The sequence below is a fragment of the Lepus europaeus genome, chromosome X (assembly GCF_033115175.1).
Source record: "Lepus europaeus isolate LE1 chromosome X, mLepTim1.pri, whole genome shotgun sequence".
Classification (NCBI taxonomy): Eukaryota; Metazoa; Chordata; class Mammalia; order Lagomorpha; family Leporidae; genus Lepus; species Lepus europaeus.
In genome coordinates, this window is record NC_084850.1 from 69,808,355 (window position 1) to 69,817,083 (window position 8,729).

Below are 8,729 nucleotides of genomic sequence, written 5' to 3' on the forward strand. Positions count from 1 at the left end.
TCCCAGGATGCATATCAATAGGAAGCTAGATCTGAATCAGACCTTTGACTCAAAAGCCTAGACTCTAATGTTAGATGTGGGCATCCTAAGCAGAATCTTAATGCTGCCCCAAATATCCACCATTTTCTTCTTTTTTAATGAAAGAATTTATAACTATAAATTTTCCTCTTAGCACTGCTGTCACTACAAATCATAAGTTTTAGTATCTTCTCTTTTTATTTTCATTTGCCTCTAAAGCATACTCTAATTTCTTTTGTGATTTCTTTGACCCATTGATTATTCAAATGCTATTTAATTTACATATATTTATAAATTTTCCAGTTTTGCTTTTGCAATTGATTTCTATTTCTATTCCATTATGTTCATTAAAGATGCTTTGTATTATTTCAATATTTTTAACTTTGCTAACACTTGTTTTGTGGCCTAGCATATGGTCTTTTTTAATAAAATTGTTTATCAGTTCCATTTTTATATAAAATATGGACAAACTTAGCCAGTCAATATAACTGTCACCACATAAAAAAGGACTTTTTATCAAACTTTCAAGTCTGAGAATGTACAAATGTTTCTTTTATCATTTCTACAGTAATTGTCTATGCTTTTCCGTTTGTGTTTAAAAATTCCACATATCCGCAATATTCCTTCTGTCCCAGTCACGGTATCATGACAGGCAGGAAGAGGATTGGGTAAAACAACCCTCTAAGCAGTTTTCTGCTGTCCCTTCTTTCCAATCAGATCTGTGGATGTGAGGGAGCACACCACCCCCAGCTATGCTAGCCTTATGAGAGCATACAGTTTTTCATCACGGCAGATTGCAAACTGACAGTGACATGGAGTGATGCACTTTCTTTTGAGATCCTTGGGAGTGTTACCTCCCAGCTCCAGGACCTCAGCAGCGAGGTGCTACACAATTGCAGCACTGTACATGGCAGCAGTGGTATCCACCTTCCATGGTTTCTGATGTGAGTCTTCAAGTGTCTGTGGATGCATCCCACAGGAAACTGTAGCCCAGCTCTCTCTGAGTGAGACACTACCTTAGCCTTGGCCTTCCCACTGTCCTTCCGAGCTTTGCCTCCAGCCATGGTCTGGTCTTGGCCACTCTGCTTCCATTGAGTTGCATGCCCTCTGTTGCTGCTGGATCCAAGCTGCTGCTACTGCTCTCTAGCACCCACCAACACCACCAGAGCTGGACAGTGCCCACTTAGCACACGGTCTATCTTAGGGAATACTCCATTGGCACTTGAAAAACATGTATTCTGCTCTTGATAGGTGGAATGTTCTGTATAATTATACTAGGTCTGTGATTGGTTTATACTGTTGTTCAAGTTCTCTGTTTCCTTATTCATGTTCTATTTTTGAAAATGCAGTATTGAAATCTCCATGTAGAATTGTAGATCAATCCATTTCTCATGTCAGTTATGTTAGTGTTTGCCTCATATATTTAGGAATGCTGATGCTCACTGCATATATGTTTATAATTTTTATATTTTCTTGGTGAATTTATGATTATATAATGTTTTTTGTCTTTTTGGAATAGTTTTTGTCTAACAATATTTTTTATCTGTTATTGGCATAGCCACTCCTCCCTTTTGATTAATATTCTCATAGACTAGTGTTTTCTTTCACTTTTAACTTATGTGTATTCTTAGATCTAAAGTGATTATCTTGGGCCGGCGCTGTGGCACAGCAGGTTAAAGCCCTGGCCTGAAGTGCCAGCATCCCATAAGGGCACTGGTTTGAGTCCTGGCTGCTCCACTTCCAATCCAGCTCTCTGCTATGGCCTCTGATAGCAGTAGAAGATCGCCCAAGTCCTTGGGCCTCTGCACCCACATGGAAGACCCAGAAGAAGCTCCTGGCTCCTGGCTTCGGATCAGTGCAGCTCCAGCCATTGTGGCCATCTGGGGAGTGAACCAGCAGATGGAAGACCTCTCTCTGTGTCTAAGTCTCTCTGTGACTCTGTCTTTCAAATAAATAAATCTTAAAAAAAAAATAAAGTGATTCTCCTATAAACAACATACAGTTAACTCCTGATTTTTTCATCCATTCTGTTAACCTTATCTTTTGATTTCAAGAGTGTATTCTATTTCCAATTTTTATTTATTTATTTATATTAAAGGCAGAGTGACAAAGAGGGAGAATGAGAGTGAGAGCAAGAGAGAGAGAGAGAGAGAGAGAGCGAGATCGAGAGCGAGAGAGAGAATATCTTCCATTTAAGAGTTCACTCCCTCGGGGCTGGCACCATAGTACAGTAGGTTAATCCTCCACCTGCAGCACCAGCATCCCATATGGGCACCAGGTTCTAGTCCTGGCTGCTCCTCTTCCAATCCAGCTCTCTGCTGTGGCCTGGGAAAGCAGTGAAGGATTGCCCAAGTCCTTGGGTCCCTGCACCTGCATGGGAGACTGGGAAGAAGCTCCTGGCTCCTGGCTTCAGATTGGCACAGCTTCGGCCATTGTGGCCACCTGGGGAGTGAACCAACGGACCAAAGACCTTTCTCTCTGTCTCTCCCTCTCACTGTCTGTAACTATCTCTCAAATAAATAAATAAAATCTAAAAAAAAAAAAGAGTTCACTCCCCGAATGGCCACAGGCTGAAACTGGGAGCCGGGAACTCCATGTGAGTCTCCCACTTGAGTGGCAGGGGCCCAGAGACTTGAGCCGCTTTTTGCTGATTTCCCAGACACATTAGCAGGGAGCTGGATTGGAATCAGCGCAGCCAGGACTTGAACTAGCACTCATATGGCATACTGTATTAGTAAGGAGATACAGAATCTAATAAAAAATGCCATAAGAAACAAAAGCCCAGGCTCAGATTTGCTTCACTGGTACATTGTATAAAACATTGTAAGAATAATTAACACACATCTTCCTCATGCACTTCCAAAAAAATACAGAGGAGGGATCATTTTCAGACTCATTCTGAGTCCAGCTTTACCCTGAAACAAAGCCCAACAGACACTATAAAGAAAAGTGAAGAAACCGCAGACCAATTTCCCTTATTAATATTGATGCAAAACTCCTCAACAAAGCACTATCAAATGATAGTCAACACCCTATTAAAAGGATTCTTTGCCAGCGCTCAAATATGGGCTGGTGGTGTCACAGGTGGCAGCTTAACCCACATCAGCTTAACCTGCTGAGCCACAATGCCTACCCCGGTCTATTCCTTTTTAATGCTTATAGGGAAATACTTAATATTGACATTGTGTTATTTTTTAATATATATAATAACACTCAGGCCTTCATTTCCTCCCTTTTTCTCATCTTTTATGTTTAGCTTATGTTTTGTAGTAACATACCCTTTTTGCGTTTTCTATACATATGTTCTTTGTAGTTACCATGAGGATTACTTATAACAACAAACAGTGTAATAGTCTAATGCAAACCCAACTTAATTTCAAGCACATACAAAACACACTTTTACAGCTCTGTCACCTCCACTTAGTTATGGATCATTTCATTTCAGTGTAGAGGAACAAAATTAGCATTTTGTAGGGAAGATATAGTGATAAAGAAGTCTCTCAGCTTTTGCTTATCTGAGTATGTTTTAATTTTGTCTTCATTTTAAGGACAGAGTTTCCAGATACAGAGTTCTCATTTGAAAGTTATTTTTCTTTCTTTCTTTTTTTTATTTTTTAACTTTTATTTAATGAATATAAATTTCCAGAGTGGACAGTGATAGAGAGAGAGTCAGAGAGAAAGGTCTTCCTTTGCCATTGGTTCACCTTCCAATGGCCGCCGCGGCCGGCGCACTGCGCTGATCCAAAGGCAGGAGCTAGGTGTTTATCCTGGTCTCCCATGGGGGTGCTTGGGCCATCCTCCACTGCACTCCCGGGCCACAGCAGAGAGCTGGCCTGGAAGAGGGGCAACTGGGACTAGAACCCGGTGTGCCGGCACCGCTAGGCGGAGGATTAGCCTGTTGAGCCACGGTGCTGGCCTGAAAGTTATTTTTCCTAGGGTCAGCGCCATGGTGCAGTAGGTTAATCCTGCTCCCGCAGTGCAAGCATCCCATATGGGCACTGGTTCTGGTCCTGGCTGCTCCTCTTCCAGTTCAGCTCTCTGCTATGGCCTCGGATGGCAGTGAAAATTGGCCCAGGCGCTTGGGCCCCTGCACCTGCATGGGAGACCGGGAGGAGGCTCCTGGCTCCTGGCTTCGGATCAGCGCAGCTCCAACCATTGCGGCCATTTGGGGAGCGAGCCAATGGAAGGAAGACCTTTCTCTCTGTCTCTCCCTCTCACTGTCTATAGCTCTACCTCACAAATGAATACATAAAATCTTTTTTTAAAAAATAAAGTTATTTTTCTTTCCACATTTTAAAAATTTCATTCTATTGTGTTCTCTCCTGAAAGGTTGCTGTTGATAAATCCACTGCTAATTTTATAAAGGATATGCTGTACATGAGTTGTCACTTTTCTCTTGCAGCTATCAAATTCTTTGTCCTAAACTTCAGACAGGTGATGGTGTGTATCAGTTTAGGTCTCTAGTTTTATCCTACCTAGAGTTTGCTGACCTTCTTGCATTTAGACATACATGTTTTTCTTTTTAATTTAGGAGGATTTGCTACTATGTCTTCAGGTAAGCTCTATGTCTCTCTGTTCTAATTATGGGATTCATATAATGTATTTTGGTTTACTTGATGATGTCCCTTTGACTCTGCTTACTTTTCATCATTCATTTTACTTGTCACTCCTCAGATTCGTAATGTTCAGTTTTCTGTCTTTATGTTCATTCATTATATCTACTGTCTGTTAAAGTCCTTTGTTGAACACCTTTAGTTGTTAGCAATTTTGTGATTCTATACTTTTCAGCTTCTAGAATCTTTGATTCTTTAAAAAAATAGTATCTGTTACTTTGTTGATACTCCCAGATTTTTTTAATTAAAGATTTTTTGTTTATTTATTTATGTAAAAGAATTACAGAGAATCTTTCATCTGCTGTTTCACTCTCCAAATGGCTGCAACTGCCAGGACTGAGCCAAGCCTGAGCCAGGAGCCGGAAGCTTCTTCTGGATCCCTCACATGGGTGCAGATCTCAAGAACTTGGGTCATCTTCTGCTGCTTTCCTAGGCACATCAGCAGGGAGCTGGATCCAAAGTGGAGCAGCCAGGGCTGGAACTGGTACCTATATGGGATGCCTGCACCTCAGGCAGTGGCTTTACCCTCTACTCCACAGCGTGTAAGCTACAACACTCTCATTTTTTGCATATATTCTATTCTTGATTTTCTTTAGTGCTTTTCACATGTTTTCCTTTAGCTATGTTAGTGTGCTTAAGATCGCTATTATATTGTATTGATTTGCTAAGTCCAAAGCCTGTGTTTCTTCAGGGATAGTTGTTGCAGTGTTATTTTCTTTCTCTCAGTGGTCTTGTTCTCTTATCTCTTTGTATGCCTTGTGATCTGCTAAGCAATGTGATTTTGAAAGTAGAATCACCTCTCCAAATCTTTGTAGATTGTGAAGCCTTAGGATCTTTGCTTTCCTTTCTGGACATGCATCTTGCCTGTGTGTGTGTGTGTGTGTTTTCTGTACCAACTTCTGGTATATATGACTACTTTTTAATGTTTTCATTTCCCTGAGGGTCTCACCCCTACTTCTTCTTGGGCTTTAATGGTTCTATTATATTCCTCTTTCCATAATCTCTTGCCTTAGGACTTATACAGTTCTGCAGTTCCTTGTGGTTTTAGCTGAGATTCGTGTTAGGTGACATGAAGACCAACTTCTCAGGAAGCCTACAGACAAGTAAGAAAGTTGTAAATTTGATCTGCTCTGCACTCTCCAGTTTTTGGAAGGATACTGGAAATCAAGTCACTGCTTACCCCAAACCAGGCCATGACAGGGAGAAGATAGGGCAAGGAAAAGTAAAAATACCATACTATATCTTTATAATTTGGGTGTGGATTTTTTTCAATTTGTTGTTTGTTTTGGCTACTATAGATCTTTGGTTTTAAAAAGTTTTATGAAGTTATTTTAGTAATTATCTAATTTTTAAAATATATTCCTTGATATCCATGAGTTCTCTATCATGAATTCAACCAACTGTGGCTGAAAACTATTAGAAAAAATATATTTGTGCTAAACATGCATATTTTTCTTGTCATTATTCTATAAACAATACAGTATTGTGACTGTTTACATAGCATTTTATATTTTATTAGGTGTTATAGTAATCTAGGAACAATTTAAAATATACAGGAGGGTGTACATGATTTTATGTAAGACACTTAATCATTTACATTTACAGATTTTGATATCTTCATATGGAGGGATGGCCTGAACCAAAGCCCCATAGAGTCTAAAGACAACTGCAACTGAAACTTCCTTCAGCCATTTTATTTATTAATTTTTTAACATTTTATTTAAAGTAAACAGATTTTTTTGTAATTTATATATAAAGATTTAAGAACATAGTGGGGCCGTGCCGTGGCTCACTTGGTTAATCCTCTGCCTGTGGTGCCAGCATGCCGGGTTCTAGTCATGGTTGCTCCTCTTCCAGTCCAGCTCTCTGCTGTGGCCCAGGAGGGCAGTGGAGGATGGCCCAAGTGCTTGGGTCCCTGACCCACATGGGAGACCAGGAAAAAGCACCTGGCTCCTGGCTTCGGATTGGTGTAGCTCTGGCCGTAGCGGCCATTTGGGGGGTGAACTAATGGAAGGAAGACCTTTCTCTCTGTCTCTCTCTTTCTCTCTCACTGTCTAACTCTGTCTGTCAAGAAAAAAAAAACATAGTGATATTTCCCACCCTGCCCTCCCTCCCACCCATTCCCCAACCATTCTTCCTTCTCCTTCTATTCCCACTCTTAATTTTTACAAAGATCTATTTTCAGTTTACTTTATACCCATAAGATGAACCCTATACTAAGTAAATAGATCAACACATAGTAAGAAGAAAAAAAACAAAAACACAAAAAACACTGTTCCTCATCAGTACAGACAAGGGCTATAAATCATCATCAAATCTCAAAAATGTGAATTTCACTGATATAACACAAAACTTACATTTAAAAAAACTATATTCTGATCAGTAGGACTGAATCAGGACCTGGAAATATGCATTTTCATAATTTCCTGGGAGTTTCTGATATGTAACCATATTAGACACCTCTATCATAGAAGACATTTATTAGGAGAGTGCAAATTCAGTACAAGATCAAATGGCAAACCTAGACCTAACCAGAGTTAGTAGTTATGGGTACCAATCTAGGGACATTGTGAAAAGGAGAACATTTAAGCAAATACTTACCATGGTACTCCTTTACAGAAATCTCTCCCACAACTTACGGGAAGCTCTTGGGTCTATACTCTCAACAGAAGAAAATTTTTTTTGAAAGGCAGAGTTAGACAGTGAGAGAGAGAGAGAGACAGAGAGAAAGGTCTTCCTTCCATTGGTTCACTCCCCAAATGGCTGCTACTGCCGGTGCACTGTGCCGATCCGAAGCCAGGAGCCAGGTGCTTCCTCCTGGTCTTCCATGCAGGTGCAGGGCCCAAGCACTTGGGCCATCCTCCATTGCCTTCCCGGGCCACAGCAGAGAGCTGGACTGGAAGAGGAGCAACCAAGACAGAACCGGCGCCCCAACCGGGACTAGAACCCTGGGTGCCAGCGCCGCAGGCGGAGGATTAGCCTAGTGAACCACGGTGCCGGCCTCAACAGAAAAAATTGAATCTACGTATGATTCAAAGGGCTACTTTGTGAAGACTATGTGTCAACTGAGGACCTCAGACTGATGTATTGAAAAGCAGTTTTGAGAGGAAAAGCCTCTGATCTGGCAGTTCAAGGCCAAACTGGTAAAGACAAATTCTAAGTGGAGGAGTTCTGATGCAATAGTACCAAATTCTAAGTGGAGGAGTTCTGATGCAATAATACCAAGGATCAGAATACAAAAAGAACAGTTGTGGTGGTGTTAAGGCTCTTAGACATCATTGGTCGAAGAAATATGGTCAGTGGAAAAGGTGGCAACTGTTTCAGAACCCTAGAGAGGTAAGGGAATAGTGATTTCAGTGGTGAACAGTGGACCAACAGTGATGACCACAAATCAAGCAGCAACACTGACCTAGGCTGTGGTACTGAGAGAGAGAGAGAGAGAGAGAGACAGACAGACAGACAGACATACAGAGAGAAGTAGAGGTCTTACATCCACTGGTAACTACCCAAAGCCAGGAGCCCAGAACCCAATCTGTATCTCCTATTACTTGAACTGTCATCTGCTGCCTCCCAGGGTGTACACTAGCGGGAAGCTGGAAGTGAAAGTGGAACTGAGACCTGAATCCAGGCACTCCATTATAGGATAAGAGCATCCCAAGAGGCAGCCTAACTTCTGTACCACAAAGCTCACCCAAGTTCTTTTCTTTAGAGGTGTTAGGATAGATTTTTTAAAGATTTTATTTATTATTTATTTGAGAGGTAGAGTTACAGACAGAGAGAGGGAGAGGCAGAGAGAAAGGTCTTCCATCTGCTGGGGCACTCTGCAAATAGCTGCAACAGCCAGAGCTGGGCAGATCTGAACCAGGGGCCAGGAGCTTCTTCCAGGTCTCCTACAAGAGTGCAGTAGCCCAAGGTCTTTGGCCATAGCAGAGAGCTGGATCTGAAGAGAAGCAGCCAGAACTAGAACCAGTGCCCATATGGGATGCTATAGACAGAGGATTAACCTACTGCACCACAGTATCAGCCCTAGCATAGATTTTAATCTGTGCATATGCATTAGGAGGAGTGGCTTTGAGAGTGCCTTTAGATAGAACTGGG

At 41.4% G+C, this 8,729-nt stretch overlaps 1 pseudogene; it reads right to left on the reverse strand.

Annotated features, from left to right (window-relative positions):
• Positions 1-699: 699 nt before the first annotated feature.
• Positions 700-1,082, reverse strand: LOC133753404 (histone H2A.V-like; annotated as a pseudogene).
• Positions 1,083-8,729: the final 7,647 nt, after the last annotated feature.